Raw genomic sequence first — 16,622 nt, 5'->3', positions numbered from 1 at the left:
AGAGCTGGAACCTGACTCGCGCCGCACCCTACTCCCTGGGGAAGTCTACCAAAGCATCCCTGCACCCACTTTCGTCCTCAGGGCCGAAGTTTCCCTCAAGGAAGCCTATTCGAGATGAGGGCTGGAACCCGGAAGAGGGCCCCGAAAACCTTTTATCTGGAACCTCATTCCCGATTGTGTCTAGAGCAAACCATGAGGGATTTGAAAAGAGAAATATTTAAACCTTGTATCCTGCAACTCCAGAAGAAAATTAAATGAGCCTGTGTCTGAGATGTGTCAAACAAAATTTGCATCAAGGCGGCAAATTTTTTTTTGCAGTCCTAGGAACTGCAATTTGGAAGACTTAGATTTGGGAGGAAAACCAAACAGTGCTCCACTGACGGGGGGGGGGGGGGGGGGGGGGGGAAGCAGAGGGTCTTTAAAGGCAAAAAAAAAAAAAAAAGGGGGGGGTGCAGAGGGGGGATTCCAAGAAGACTTACATATGATGTAACTTACATACAATGATTAGCTAAAACAGTCTAATTTCTGTTAAATTTCCAGCTTGCTTTCTGGGACTGCAGGAAGCCAAGATGTTGCAGTTTGGCAGTGAACTATACTTAAAGTTCATGTTCCCTGCAGAGGTGGACTTGCATAAGCCCCACTTCCCTAATGGCCCTCTGGCTCCATTTTTCCTGACAGGAGTAATTCCATTTCAATTTTTTCTTTTCATGTTTTCCCCTTTTGACCAAGATTTTTCCTTGGAAAGCATTAATGATCAACCATTGGATCATCTGTTGTCTACTTATCTAGGAAGGTTCATTCCTAGAAGGTCATGTCCCACAGAGGAGGGAAAATGAAATGTTATAAAGAATGTCACTAAGACCATACAGTCTCAGCAACAAAGAGGTTTTCAGGAAGCAAGTCTTGGGCATTGTCCTCATCTTAAAAGTCCATGAAGTTGATAGTTGACTTGTCTTCAGGGGTTGCCAATGGATAGCCATGGTTGATCATTTTATTTTAAGCCTTAGTGTGTCCATAATTTTGACATTTTAGATGGTCAAACAACAGTGAGACATACAAAGCATCAGTAATGTAATTATAATTAAAAAGGAACACATAAGAACAATAATAAGTATGATTATTTGTAATCCAGATCTTAGAAGGGGAGTCCTGTGGGGAGTCAACTGAAAAAGTCTGAAAACTTAAAATTAAACTGAGTTAGAGGGCTGAAAGAAACTCCTTTTAATGATGGCCAGTTTAAGTTTCCAATTCAGCCTGCTATGAGGTGTTAATCTAGTTGCGCAGCAGGAAGTATTAGCGATGGCACAGACTCAGTCAACAGCCAGGAAGTAATCCAAATCTCTTTTGTTGTCTTGTACAACTCAGGCAAGGGAATCTAGAGACCACTGAGCTCTAATGGCCCTAGCAGTGGATCAGGCTATTCTTTTTTTTTCTTTTTAAAGTAGGCTCCAAGCCCAGCAGGGTCACAACCCTAGATCAAGACCTGAGCTGAGATCAAGAGTCAGATGCTTAACCAGCTGAGCCACCCAGCCCCCCCACCCCACCCCCAGATCTGGCTATTCTATTAACAGTCTAGGGCAGATTCTTAACCATGGCCTCATTTGCAGCAGATCCTGCCAGGAAAAAGGATTCCAAAAAAGGATCCCAAAATGGATCCCCAAATCCATTCTTTCATTAGGGTTGTACCCTGTGGGAGGTCACAGTCCTGAGAATGTGTGTAGCCATTGTCTTCCTATTTGGAGGAGTTGTCATCTGGGTAGTCATTTATAATGGATAGAAAACTCTCTTGTTTCTATGGTAAGTGTTTAGGGCAGGAAAGATCCCTGTGACCAATTGAAGTATAGTGAAGGGAGAAATTGAATAACCTAGGAGATATTGTCCCATTCTTTTCTGACTGTCTAGGCAGGTAAATGTCCAAGGTTGTCACTTATAGGCATGGGCAAAAATATATTCTGTGGGAGTGCAAAATATTCCTTTTTAAGTCTGATTATCAACAGACTCATTTGTAGGTATGGAGGGTAAGACAGGACAAAACCAGGGGTCTGTTTTATTCAAGCAGCCAGATAAATGCTTCTTTTGATATCATAGCTTAGTTGAAAGAACCTTGTGCAAAAGAGGGTCTTACAGCCAGAAGAGTCTGTTGGAAAACTAGTCAGGCTCCAATGTGTTTTTATGAGGCAAGGGCTAGTGGCAGATAATTCTTTTTTTTTTTAATCTTTTTTTTTAAGTTTATTTACTTATTTTGAGAAAGAGAGAGAGAGAGCACAAGCGGGGGAGGGCAGAGATAAGGAGAGACAGAATCCCAAGCCGGCTCCTTGCCATCAGCACGAAGCTGGACTGGAGCTCAAACTCACAAACCAAACGGTGAGATTATGACCTGGTCAAAAGTCAGTTGCTTAACCGACTGTTCCACCCAGGCACCCCTGGCAGGTAATTCTTCATGAAGTTTAGAACAAGATTGGAGGGTGACTATCCATGGGAGATGTTGCCCAGGTCAGTTCTTGGGCAGGGATTAGGGTAAAGCAAGGAGAGTTTCCCTTTCGAAGGAGGTAAGGCTATTTTAACATGGTAAGTAAGGTCAAAAGGGGCTGTCTGATTTATGGTGACATTGGAGAGAAAAGAGAGGTTGTAAACAGGGATGACCAAAGGGGCACTGTATCCTCCATAGCCTGTAGTGGCCTGATGGTGGCAGATCCAACAGTCAGAAAGATTTCCTGCCTGTGCTAAACTCTGGGATATTTGTGTGACTGTTTTTCCTCTGTGACAAAACAGGGAGGAGGCATCAAGTCAGGAAAATAATTTCTTTAAATGAAATAAAGGAAAAGAAACTAAAGGAGGATAATAGCAGCACCAATTTAAGAGTAAGAAGATACTATAGTAGTAGAATGGGTTTTTAGCCAAAGGAGGGATTTTTACCACCAGTGGAGAATCCCAACTTTGTGTGAAAGAGCAAAGATCATAAGGATTCTTAGAAGGAACAATAATCTAAGAATTTCAACCAGCTTAATTGTCTTCATATATCATTGCAATAACTGGCATCTCTGGATTTTGTTTTGTTTTGGGAAGTGGCAAACAATAATGTAATTAGAATAACGTAATCAAAGAGCTTTCAGCAGTAAAGGGAAATCAAAGAGCTAAACAGTGGGTAATAACTATGACAAAGGATTGATACACTGGTCTGGTCCTGACTCTTGCAAAAGCAGTTTACATCAGATGCCGGTGGCTTCCAGTCCAGGACTCAAAGAGTCATTTGGAATAAGTTTAAGTTTTCTGGAAATTCTTAGTTGGCTGCCTCTGGTAGGTAGAGAAGACCATTTAGGAGGAGGAGCCTTTTCTAAATGAGAAATATGAATCCATGAGTCAGTGTTTCCTCAGCTTGGCAGCATAAGGACTGGTTAATTAATACCTGGTATGTCCCCTTCCATCAGGGCTTTAGAGCATCCTTATGAAGGTGTCTTTTTCAGCGAACATAATCTCCAGGTTGGAGGTCATGATGGTGTATGTCTTTGTTTCCCCAGGGCAAGTTATATAAAGATTGTTCTAGAAGCTGGGAGTTAGCCTTTATTTTCAAAAAAAAAATTTAATGTGTATTTATTTTTGAGAGAGAGAGACAGAGTGCTAGCAGGGGAGGGGCAGAGAGAGAGGGAGACACAGAATCCCAAGCAGGCTCCAGGCTCCAAGCTGTCAGCACAGAGCCCAACGTGTGGCTCCAACCTATGAACCGTGAAATCATGACCTGGGCCGAAGTCAGAGGCTTAACTGACTGAGCCACCCAGGCACCCCAAGAAGCTGGGTGTTAGCCTTTAAAGCTTTAACAAGTTCCTTGCACTACATTAGGAATTTCCTTTAAGCAAAACTAGTTGATACATGCTTTTATCTAGCCTCATAAGCCTGCCAGTAGTAAGTTCAATAAGAGATTATCTGTTCTTTCCAGGACAAGTTAAGCAAGACCAGTTGCAGAACTTTAGGCCAAGGCAGTTTAAAAGACTCTATTAGTTTAGCTAATTTAATGATTCCATTAATACATTCTATCAATCCTAAAGATTGGGGCTGATAAGCACAATGGAAATGCTGCAGAATGGGCCACATTTTGCAGATAGATTGGATTACTCAGCTAGTAAAATGAGATCCCAAATCGCTATGAAGTTCAGAGGGAACTCTCCAGGTAGGAATAATCTTTTCTAACAATGTCTTGCCTGCTGCTCTGGTGGTGGGTTTCCAACATGGAAATGAACTCAACCTACCTACTGAGAAAACATATAAATCATTGCTAGTATATATTTATATCCTTGGCAGGGCAGCAACAGGATGAAATCCATTTGCCATAGCGTGAAAGGTCCAGAAGGCAAAGGGGAATGTCCCATACAAGTATGAATAGGCTTTCCAGAATTCTGTTTTGGGTAAATCTGACAACTAGGGTATACCTGTGAGATGATTTTTGGTGATGGCTTCTAGTAGTATTGTCTTCCCAATGAGACCATCTTATCAGTATTCTAATGTGTCAAATCATGTATATATTGCGGGACATGTCTCTGTAGGCAATCGGAGGATGGGTTGATAGGATTTATCCATTGATTTTATCTGAGGTCAGATTTATAACCTTGTTCCGTCCATTTCTTTCTATTTTGCCAAACAGTTAACTGTTGGGCTTCTGTTATTTTACGTTTTTGATTGTCAGCAAATTCAGGAGACATGGAAGTTTCAGGTGCCTTTATTAAAGGTGAGGGCTGACTTAAAGCTGCTGAGTTAGTAATTGCATCAGGCAAATGACTTCCTTTGCTTTTCTCTGTTTGCCATAGAGTGTCCTAGAATTTTAATGATCACCAAATCTGGGTAGTTGAATAACATTTAAAAAATTTGTAATGTTTATTTATTTGGGGGGTGGGGAGGCAGAGAGAGAGGGAGACACAGAATCCAAAGTAGGCTCCAGGCTCTGAGCTGTTAGCACAAAGCCCAACGTGGGGCTCAAACTCATGAGCTGTGAGATTATAACCTGAGCTGAAGTTGGACACTCAGCCGGCTGAGCCACCAGGCACCCCAGATACCATTTAATAGATCTAATACATAAGAACTATTTTTTATTTTCTGTTCAGAAGAAGTCAAGAAACCTCTTTGTTTCCAGAGCATACCAAAATCATGAGCAACACCAAAGGCGTATGTACTATTGGAATAGATGTTAGCAGCTTTATCTTTACCTAGAAAATAGGCTCTAGTTAAGGCAAAGACTTCTGCCTGCTGAACAGAAGTGGCCGTTGGTATGGGTTTAGCTTCAGCGGTTTCAGTTAGATATTATAGCATAAGCGTCTAGATAGAGACCGGTTTTATCCTTTAAATAGGATCTGTCAGTAAGCCAGATCAATTCAGCATTCTTGAGATAAATTTCCTATAAATCAATCCAAGGGGTTAAAAGTTGATTAGTCAGCCTTAAACGGTCATGAGAGGTTTCATCAGTTGGCAGAGGAAGAAGTGTGGCTGGGTTTAAGGTGTTACAGGAAGCAATGGTCATGGTGAGGGGGTGGGGAGCAAAAGTCCTTCATTGGAGGTTAGCCTGCTGGTAGATAAGAGCTGAATGTGAGGAGAGTGAAGCAAAGCTTCTACTGAGTGGATGGTAACTAGAGAACCCATCACTCTTTCTTTTATGCGTTGCGGCAAGTTGGCAGTAGCTGCTGTTGGCCTCATATGAGGAGGGAGGACCTTAGCTACTAGATCTAATTGTTGGCTCTAATAACCTATGGGCCTATGTTGATCCCCATGGCATTGAGTAAGTACACATATGGCATTTCCCATAATTTTGTGGAAAAAAAGGAAAAAAGCAACTTGTAATTAAGATGACCCAGTGCAGGTAAGTCATGAAGGCTGTCTTTTTTTTTTTTTTTAATTTTTTTTTCAACGTTTTTTTATTTATTTTTGGGACAGAGAGAGACATAGCATGAACAGGGGAGGGGCAGAGAGAGAGGGAGACACAGAATCGGAAATAGGCTCCAGGCTCCGCGCCGTCCATCAGCCCAGAGCCTGACGCGGGGCTCGAACTCATGGACCGCGAGATCGTGACCTGGCTGAAGTCGGACGCTTAACCGACTGCGCCACCCAGGCGCCCCCATGAAGGCTGTCTTTAATGAGGAATCTTGAGCCTTTTTGACCAGATGAGAAGTTTAGTCCGATCAGCTTTAGGAAGAGTATAAACACTGGGCTATGGCAAAAAAAAAAAAAAAAAAAACACCAAAAACAGTGAAATCCAGTTCCTACACTACACTGCTAGTCTCCCCGATCCTCTGAGCTTTTTGTGCTACGGCAAGGGAAGGATAAAATGCCCTGACTCCTGTCTGGATCTAGATGGAGGCCATGATCAATAATTAGATGCCCCAGTATTTAACTTGAATTTGCAACTCTGGAGTTTCTCTTTTGACATTTTATGTCCTTTTTTTTTTTTTTTTTTTTTTTGCTAATTCTCAGAGGAGATGGACAGTGTCTTCCAAGGATGTCTCTTCTGAGGGGGAACAGAGGAGGAGATCATACACATATTGCAAAAAGGAAGAATTCTGAAAAAAAAAATGATATCAGCAAATCAGCCTTCAGAATTTGAGAAAAATAGGTAGGGCTTTTGGCAGAGCCCTGAGGCATAACAGTCCAGGTAAATTGTTGATTTTCCCATGTAAAGGCAAACAGGTATTGGCTTTCAGGGTCGGTACAAAGATCTATGACAGTGAAGGTTGTGCTTTCTGGAGATAAGACTGAAAGTAGAGTATGAAGATTTGGCACAACTGGGTGCTGAAGAATAACGATATTGTTGATAACTCTTAACTCCTGAACAAACCTCCATTCTCTTCCATGGGATTTTTGTACAGGAAGGAAGGGGATATTACAAGGGCTTGTATATTGAACAGTTAGGCTTTGTGTGTGTTTTAAAAAAATTTTTTTTGGCCTTATTTAATATATTCCTCAATTATGGGCTTGATTCCTTGAACAGCCTCTGTATATAATGGATGTTGGCAGGGGCACCTGGGTGGCTCAGTCGGTTAAGTGTCTGACTTCAGCTCGGGTCATGATCTCACAGTTTGTGAGTTTGAGCCCCGCATCAGGCTCTGTGCTGACAGCTTAGAGCCTGGAGCCTGCTTTGGATTCTGTGTCTCCCTCTCTCTCTGCTCCTCCCCTCTCATGCTCTGTCTGTCTCTCCTTCAAAAATAAATAAATAAAAATATTTTTTAAAATGGATGTTGGTAAATATTTGTCAGAGGCTTTCTTTCATCCACTAGAATTTTTATAGGTGGTGCAGAGTGGATGTGGCCTCTATCAGTGGCATTTTTTTTGCCAAAAGTTTCTCATGGATAGAATCTTGGAGACAGATGGGTGTATGAGCTATGTTATTAAAGAACACAGGGACAGGGGATGCCTGGCTGACTCAGTCCATGGAGCATGCAACTCTTGATCTCAGGGTTGTGAGTTTGAGCCCCAGGTTGAGTGTAGAGATTACCTAAACATTTAAAAAAAAAAAAAATCTTAAAAAAAAAAAAAAAAGATAAAGAACACAGGGACAGTAACCAAGAAATCATCTTGAGATTTTTCATCAGGTTAAAATTTAAAAATATTTCCTTTTTTTGGAAAAAAGATGTGTGTCAATTGTTGTAATTGCATGTTCCTAATTTGGGTTGCTTATACTTGAATATTTAGGGCTTGTGTGGGTTTCTTTTTTGTATCTTTTTGAATAGCTTTGGAGAGCTGCCCAGCAGTAATTGACTAGGTCATGGAGTTTCATAGTAACCCAGTTAAGTTGCAGGGGTGGTTTTTGTTTTTGTTTGGTTTAAGTTGCAGGTTTTGAAAAATTAATTAATTAATTAAAAATTTTTAAATCTGAGTTGCAGGTTCCTCTTGCAAACCTTCAATAAAAGCACAATTTAACAAGGTGGAGGTGTGATGGTCAACTTTTTCAATGCCAGATGATTGCTTAAAAATGTTCTCACATCTTTCAAAATCATACAAAACCCATTCATCAGATCTTTGGACACATTTTTTGGATTTTTTTTTCCCAGTCAATAGTATGGGGAAAACCATCAAGAATCTCTTTGTGGAGGCTTGTAGCTAATTTTGAGGCTTCTTTCATGTCTACAGCCTTTTTGTGGGGAAGTCCAATAAAAGATCTGTCCATACCCCTTTTTGCATCCATTCTCTAGCAAGTCTTTCATCTACTAACATGAGAATGAGCTGATAAAGATCAGAGAATCCTGGCTTATAAATTTGGACTACAATCAAGAATTGTCTAGCAAACCCAATAGGGTTTTCTCTAGGGTTAGGAAACTCCTTGCTAATAGCTCATAGTTCAGCTTTACTCCAAGGAGAACGAGAGAGCTGGGATCCTAAAATATCATCTCCTGGCTTAACTATAAAAGATGCTACAGGTAGGGGTGGGTCCTGAGAAGTCTCCAGATAATCATAGAAAGGAAGTTCAGCAAGAAAATGAGAGAGGGATGGTGGACAGATAAGCAGTGGGGAGCAAATGGAGGGAGTGATGGAGCAGCAGAAGACTCTTCGAGTTTAGTAAGTCTCTGAGACAATTCAGAATTTGCCTTAGTTTAGAATTAGTATCCTGGAAGGAAGCAATTTTTGAGTCATGAACACATTTTGAAGACTTGAAATGATAATTAAAATAAGCTTCCCATGGGGCACCTTGGTGGCTCCATTCGGTTGAGCACCCGACTCTTGATTTCAGCTCAGGTCATGATCCCAGGGTCATGGGATCAAGCTCCACATCAGGTTCCTTGCTGAGTGTGGAACCTGCTTCTGATTCTCTCTCTCTCTCTCTCTCTCTCTCTCTCTCTCTCTTCCTCTGCCCCTCTCCCCTGCTCACTCTCTCTCTTTCACACAAACAAATTCCTCATATGGATTATTTAGTCTTCTATTCTTTCTCTAATTGATTGCACATATAAACTAACATAGGAATTTTGAAAGAGCCCCAGGTTGGCCAATTAAATTTTAAATCATCCCAGGTAATCATTGTCCAGAGAGACAGGAATTTGCAGGATGAGGGCCCATAATTCTTATACATAAAACCAGTAGGATTTCCAGACGAAGGCTGCCCAGCAGCCTATCTCTCAAAAAGCAAACTGCATTTTCAAGAGGAACTAAGTACTCACCAGGGCAACAGACAGGAAGTGAAGTCCTGAGAACAAAAGTGGCAACAGAGGACACTCAAAGCAGAACCTCAGACTGGGAAATTTGGATTACAAGAAGACTCATCAGACTCTGACTGGGACCACTGGGGAGATGACAGGGCACAACGGACCCTTGTAAGTACCTCATTTGAATCTATGAGATAGCCAGAGGAAGGAGATGAGATGCTCTCTGGTCCCACTTCTGACATCATGTAATGTCAAACAAAATTTGCAGTGAAGCTGCAAGGCAAACAAAAATTTATTTGGGGACTTAAGAATTGCAATTTGGGAGACACAGATTGGGAGAAAATCCAAATTGTGCTCTGCTGATGGGTAAAAGCAGTGGGTCTCTAATGGCAAAAAAAGAGCATTCCAAGATGGCTTACATAAATTGTTTTGCAAAATTATAATTGGCTAAAAGAGTCTAATTCCTGTTGAATTCCAGCTTTCCATCTGGGGCTGCAAGAAGCAGTATATTGCAATGAACTATATTTATCATTAAAAAATTTTTTTATATTTATTTATTTTTGAGAGAGAGAGAGAGAGAGAGAGAGAGAGAGAGAGAGAGAGACATAAACATATAAACATTCTGGTCACCAAAGAAATGTACTGTTATGTGACAGGCAAAGACAGTTTACCAGACTGCTCCTTGGCCAGGGTGACATTACCTTTAGAACTTCACAACATACTTTATTCTGAATTCAAGTTCAGCAACCCACCTCCAGCACAATCACTTAGACCCCCAATCTCATTGGTTTCACCCATGGCCCAGAGAAGAGTCTACCCTATGAGACTCAGCAGGCCTCCTCAGACCACATCTTTATCTTGTGGCCTATCCAACAAGAGGGCTCAGGGTCCAGGTCACATCAGACCCTACCTTGAATCCCATCCTACCCCTAACCTTGGCTAGTTTACATCTCTTACTGCCTACCTCACAAGTTTTTGACCTCTAAAGGGCACAGACTCAGGCATTTTGAGTGTGTATATCTGCTGCACTGTGAACACTGTATACAGCAGATACTTAACGGTCAAATATATGAAATGTTTATTATTTCTCTTTAAGCCATCTCAAGCCAAGTCCCCATACTCTAATCATTTATGACCATTTTGATCTGTTTTCAACATCCCAGTCAAGAGGTTCCCAGTTTCTCAGTTTACAGTGCACTTAGTATCTCAGCAATTTTTTATAGCCCCCTTAGTTCAAAATAAATACTTAACACATTTACTTTTTAAGTAGTTGGTTCCTAACAACTTAGCAACCATTTAGAAAAAATAATACACACACTGAATGAAAAAAAATATTTGTTTATATTTCTTAGATAACTGCAAATAATCCCTAAGGGGATGTGTGTGCCTGTTGGGCATTGAACAACTTCTCAAACCTTGGAATCCAATACTGCTACCCTCATTTCCTGTTCTGGGATAATTTTCATGCAGTACTTATTTTTTTTATCAGAGGGACCTCCTAAAACCCAACTTCACAAAGATATTTTGTCATCAAAAGGAATGTTGCAACAATCTAATGTTCATATTATGAGTTACTTTGAACTGGTAGTTTGCAGAGTATACAGAGATATTGAATATGGCTGTGTTTCCCTTAAAATCTTTAAATATCCCATGGTACCCCTGAGAATTTGTACCGGGGCACTGAGTTTGGAAACTATGGCTCCAGTCACTCCATGCCACTTCCATTCCCGAGTTTATGTAGTATAGATGAGTAGACTCTGTAATCAAACTACCTGTGTATGAATTCCTTCTCCACCCCTTACTTACTGGCTGTGTGATCCAAGGCAAGTGAAAGTCTCATTCTGCCTCAGTATTCTCATCTGTAAGGTAGTGATAATAACAGTACTTACTATTGTTGCAAGAAGTGTATAAAATGCTTGTTAAGTGTTTAGATAAGTGCCTGGAATTATAGTAATTATAATTATAGTAAATTATAGTAAATGTTGGCTATTATTATTCCCCATTGTCTCTTTTCTTTCTGGTTTCTCTAGGTCCGCCTAACCATAAATGGGGTAAGAAGAACAACCAGAGGTGCACCCAGCCCATCAACATCAACTCTTATTGTGCACTGTTCAAAACAGTAACCACTAGCCAAATGTGGCTATGTAAATGTAAGAACATTAAGATGAAATAAAAACAAAAATTCAGTTCCTTAGTTATACTAGCCACACTGCAACTGCTCAACAGCCAGATGAGGCTAGTGGCTACCATTATCCATGGTAGAGAAACATTTCCATCATCACAGAAATTTTTATTGCACAGCATTGTTCTTATCTTTTCTAGACACTGCTACCCTGTATGTACCTAAAAGAAGCTAGAACTATGTCCATGAGGTCATGAGTTCAAGTCCTGCATTGGGCTCCACACCCAGCACGGAGCCTACTTAAACAAGAACAACAATAAACAACTAGACTTTACCCTCTCCCACCTCACCCAAACTCCCATACTACCCTGCATCTTGATTAACTCACTCACTCTGGGTATAACTGAAAACATTCTTTGCCCTGGAAATGGAGTCAGGAACTGTGCTCTTTTCACACAAGTGTAAACTACCACTTCAGGAAAGGGGAAAGAAGAAACAGGGTATATGAAGAAGAGAAATCAAATTGGGACACTGTGGGTCACAGAAGCTAGGCCGATGTTTCTCACCCTATTCTCCACCATCTATTTAGCAACAACTTGGAAGGTTGGAAGGTTACTACTTGGCTGAAAGCCTGAAGAAAAAATGCTTCCAAATCTTTACAGTTTCTTTATATTCTCCGGTCATAGACTTTTATGAAATATTCCCCTCAAAATTCATTACGTTAAAGCTTTTACCTTGTAATCCCACTGTGACTATTTGGGGATAGGGACTTTAAAGAGGTAATTAAGGTTAAATAAGGTCATAAGGGACCCTAATCCAGTATGACTGGTGTCATATAAAAAAAGGAAGAGACACCAGGTATATGTGTGCACAGACAAAAGGCCATGTGAGGACACAGTGGACAAGGCAGCTATTTGCAAGCCAAGGAGAGAGGCCTGTAGACACCTATATCTTGGACTTCAAGCCTCCAGAACTGTAAGAAAATAAATTTCTGTTGTTTAAGCCACTGGTCTGTTGTATTTTGTTATGGCAGCCCTGGCAAACTAATACACCTCTCTAGTGTAAGTGAGAAGACCCCAGCCCACAAGTAAGATGGCACCTACCAGGGATAATATTGACACTATTCACCTGGATCACACAGGAATCAACCAAGCAGCCAACACCAGCCATAAACACCTGATGCCAGCCACACTGGAGTACCTCAGCTGGATATTCACCCTGGTTGGGACCGCAGGTGACAGTATTACTCAGTACACAAATTCACCTCAAGATGGTGCTTAAGTTTGTTCATTCATTAATTTAATAGCCATTTATATAGCAACTTCCATGTGCCAGGCATTGAGCATAAAAAAAGACTCCATCCCAAATATCGTGTATTCTGCCACCTCTGTGCTTCTTCCTTTTTCATTCTGGCTGGCAAATGATGTGAGTGTAGAAGCATTAAACCGTAAGTCAGAAGAACTGGACTTTTCGCGCCGTTTCAATCTCTCACTTAGTTTAAGTAACTATAGCTTACAGAGCCTCCGTTTCTGTATCTATAAAATATAGTCTTGCCTCCCCTGTCCATCTTGTAGTGGGTTTTGAAATCAAAATATAAAAGTGCTTTATTAACTGGGAGCAAGTTACAGATAGTATCATTACTTTTTGTAATTCTCTGCCTGTTGATCTACTCGAGACAGAGCTCAAATCCAAGTTATCCATGCACAATAATATAATAATCCTTCTTTATAGTTCTAAAGTTTTCTCTGGCTGCTCTGGCTGGAAGTGATTTCTTCTTTCCCTGAACTTGGATGATACTGTTTAACTCATTTGGTGTGGAGCACATTTTGCATCATGAATTTCTCGTATTCATATTTTTCCACATAATAAAAGATACTCATGTTGATATTTTGTACGGTGACTTTTCACATTATGTCTCCCTAACAAGAGTGTGCGTTTCTTAAGGAGTGTCTTTCACAAAGAGTAGATATTTAACAAATATGTGTAGATGTATCAATCGTTTCAATTTTACCATCTGTAGTAGGTCAAAAAGCATGGCCACCATATTTCACAGCTCCTCCCATCAAGGTGTGAAGTCCATTTCCCCATGCCTTGAACCTGGGCAGCCTTATGACTTGCTCAAACCATTAGATGTAGTAGGGATGAAGTTGTGCTAATGCTGGAGCTAGGCATAAAGATGTCTTAGAGCTTCTCCTTTCACCCTGTTGGACCATTGCCCTAAGCACCGCCATGCCATAAAGAAGCCCCATCAGGCCAGCACATTCAGTTGCCAGACATGTAAGTAAGGCCATCTTGGACCATTCTGTTGTTACCAGTCAACACTGCACACTCATGAATGAGCCTGGGTAAAACCAATGAAAGAACCATCCAGCCAACACGCAGAATCAGAAGTTAAAAACATACATCACTTTGTTTGGTGCTGTTTGTTGTGCAGCAACAGACAGCTGAAGAGCAGAAGTATTTCTTCCCTCCAGGTAGGTAGGATTTTTCTCCTATCTCTTTTATGGCCCTTCTCACAAATTACTACCTTGCTTTCTGGGTAATTACCTTCTGACCACTACCAGATGGTAATGTCATTGAGGGTGAAACAACTTATTGGTTTTAGATTTCTCCTAAAATACTATACCCAGAACTGTAGGTAGTAGGTGATGAGTCCATTTGCAGAATAAGTAATGGCTCCTTCCAAGGGAGTCTTGAAATTCAAGTCCCAGAGGAGTTTATTATAAAGTGGTTTTCATTATGAGAGCACTTAGACAGCCACTGTCTTAACTCTGTCCCACAGCTTTATAGGGGTGGTTAGTGTGTGGGTAGAGGTTAGTATGGCATGGAAAGGGAGATTTAACAGGACATTATTCAGGGATTATTCCATCACACCTTCCTTCAGTGCCCCCTATACCTGTCAGAACATGCTTTATATTGGTTAATATTTACTTCTCCTTTTGCTTCTCTAGCCACACACCCCTATATTTAACCTATAATGAAAACATCACCAGGAGCCCAAACTACTAAATGAATAAGCCATTTTACTATTCCATCCCTTTAAGATCCTTGGTAATGTATCCAATTATCCCTCTCTCCCACTTTTTTTATAAAGATAAAACTAGATTTAAAAAGGCACCAAATATGGTTTTGTCAACAGTGGAGAGTCATAAAAGGACAGATTTGGGAATATATGTATAAATAATGTACAAATGTACAATGTACAAATAATGAGTGCTGCTCCATTCTAGAGTAAACACTTGAACTTCCGTGTCAGAAACACCAGAAAGAGCAGTAAACTGGCCTGTCCCCCTGTAGAGCCACAAGCCCTTCCTCTTTTGTATCCAGAGGTTCCTTGGTTCATTAAACGCCCGTGGGACCCAACTGGTGGATGGATACCAGTGTCTAAGTAGAAGCTGGTATCCACAACCTGGGAAAGTTGTGTCTAAAAATCAGAACCCAAGTAAAGTCTCCAGTTCCTGTAGCAGTCACAAATGCTGGGACAGCAGCAGTTCCTTTATTATTAAATATGTGGGGTAGGTTGTACTCCCTTCAGTGTTAGGCTTAGTGGAGAGGCTTCTGGCCAAACTGGCCATGGTCCTTAGAGTTATTTTTTCAATTCCTTGTTGCTTCCCAGTTGTAAGGCAGTTACAATTTGAGCTATGACAAGGGGAAAACCCAGGTGCCATTCGGGCTCTCATAGAGACCACATGAGTTTGGAGGAGGAGGCTGGTGGGGGCACTATCCCCAATGGTTGGGTCCAGTGGATACTAATAGACCTCAGAGTTCTCCTTTGGTTTCTGGGAAGGGTGAGGTAGAACCCTCAGCTAAAGGGTTCTTCAGGAAAAGGCAGCCATGCTAGCATTATTTTCAGTTAAGGAGCCTCTACATTAAATAGACCTGAGCTAAAATGTCACATCTGTACCAATCAGATTTTTACCATGACCATGAACTGGAACCATCTCCCTTGACCTCCTAGTATTTCCTTCTCCTATGACAATGGGGTCCTTTCCATTTGCACTTGCTTAATTAGAGGGAATTATGTCAGTAACACCTAAAACAAGGAAGATCTCTTTAAGGTGACTCACTTTTTCTCTATCATCCATCATTAATCCCCAAATAATGGTCTATTCACCCTACACTTATATGATTAAGGAAATTCTCCTAAATTATTTTTTTTTTAACGTTTATTTATTTTTGTGACAGAGAGAGACAGAGCATGAACGGGGGAGGGTTAGAGAGAGGGAGACACAGAATCTGAAACAGGCTCCAGACTCTGAGCTGTCAGCACAGAGCCCGATGCGGGGCTCGAACTCACGGACCGGGAGATCATGACCTGAGCAGAAGTCGGCCGCTTAACTGACTGAGCCTGACCTGAGCAGAAGTCGGCCACTTAACTGACTGAGCCACCCAGGCGCCCCTGTTCTTTTTTTTAAACATTTATTTATTTGGAGAGAGAGAGAGAGAGCATAAATGGGATAGAGGCAGAGAGAGAGAGGATTCCAAGCAGGCTCCTCGGCGCTGTCAGCCCAGAGCCCGACACAGAGCCAGAACTCACAAATCTGGAGATTACGACCTGAGCGAGAGCCGGAAGTTTAACCTATTATTCTTTACATAACAAGGGGCTGTTCACCTTGACTTTTGCCCCTGCTCTATCTTGAAACTCCCAACAAAGTTGAAAGAACAAAGTAAAAAGTTCCCTAAGGGTGGGGGGAATCCTACATATGTTATCTCTGTCTAGGTACCCATTTAGTAGAGCACTTCAATAGGTTTGAAAATTGCAGGTATTCCCTACTTTTTGTAAGTTCAAGTTATGCCACTTTGCTTGTATGAAAGAGCTTCATTAGTACAGGCATACCTCAGAAATATTGCGTGCTCAGTTCCAGACCACTGAAACAATGCCAATATCACAATAAAGCAATTCAAATAAATTTTTTTTTGGTTTCCCAATGCATATAAAAGTTATGTTTACACAATGCTGTAGTCTATTAAGTGTGCAATAGCATTATGTTTGAAAAAAGTATGTATCTTAATATTTTACTGCTAAAAAATGCTAACCATTAATTAAAAATAAATTAAAAAAACCCCAAAGATATACACCTTGTCATCATAACCCACAAAAGAAAATACAGATGGACATAAAAATTTTAATGTGAAAAATTTCTGGAAAATACGGCCTAGTTGGAGCTAGGAGGATATAATTCAAAGGAGGCGAAACCAACTCAGATGTGCATTCAAGAAGGGGTCTAAAGAAATAATTCAATATTCTTGGATCTGTTTTCACTTAACAGGTATCTGAGAAGGGAAAAGCCCTTGGTATACTGACCCAAGAAATTTCTGTAATGAAGCTTACTCACATTTGTTAGCAAGTAACTCATATCTTTGAAAATCTCAGAATCTTATAATTT

This window comes from Panthera pardus, unplaced genomic scaffold, assembly GCF_024362965.1.
Source record: "Panthera pardus isolate Hobbes unplaced genomic scaffold, ASM2436296v1 HiC_scaffold_24, whole genome shotgun sequence".
NCBI classification, from domain to species: domain Eukaryota; kingdom Metazoa; phylum Chordata; class Mammalia; order Carnivora; family Felidae; genus Panthera; species Panthera pardus.
Note: the sequence above shows the minus strand (reverse complement) of the source record.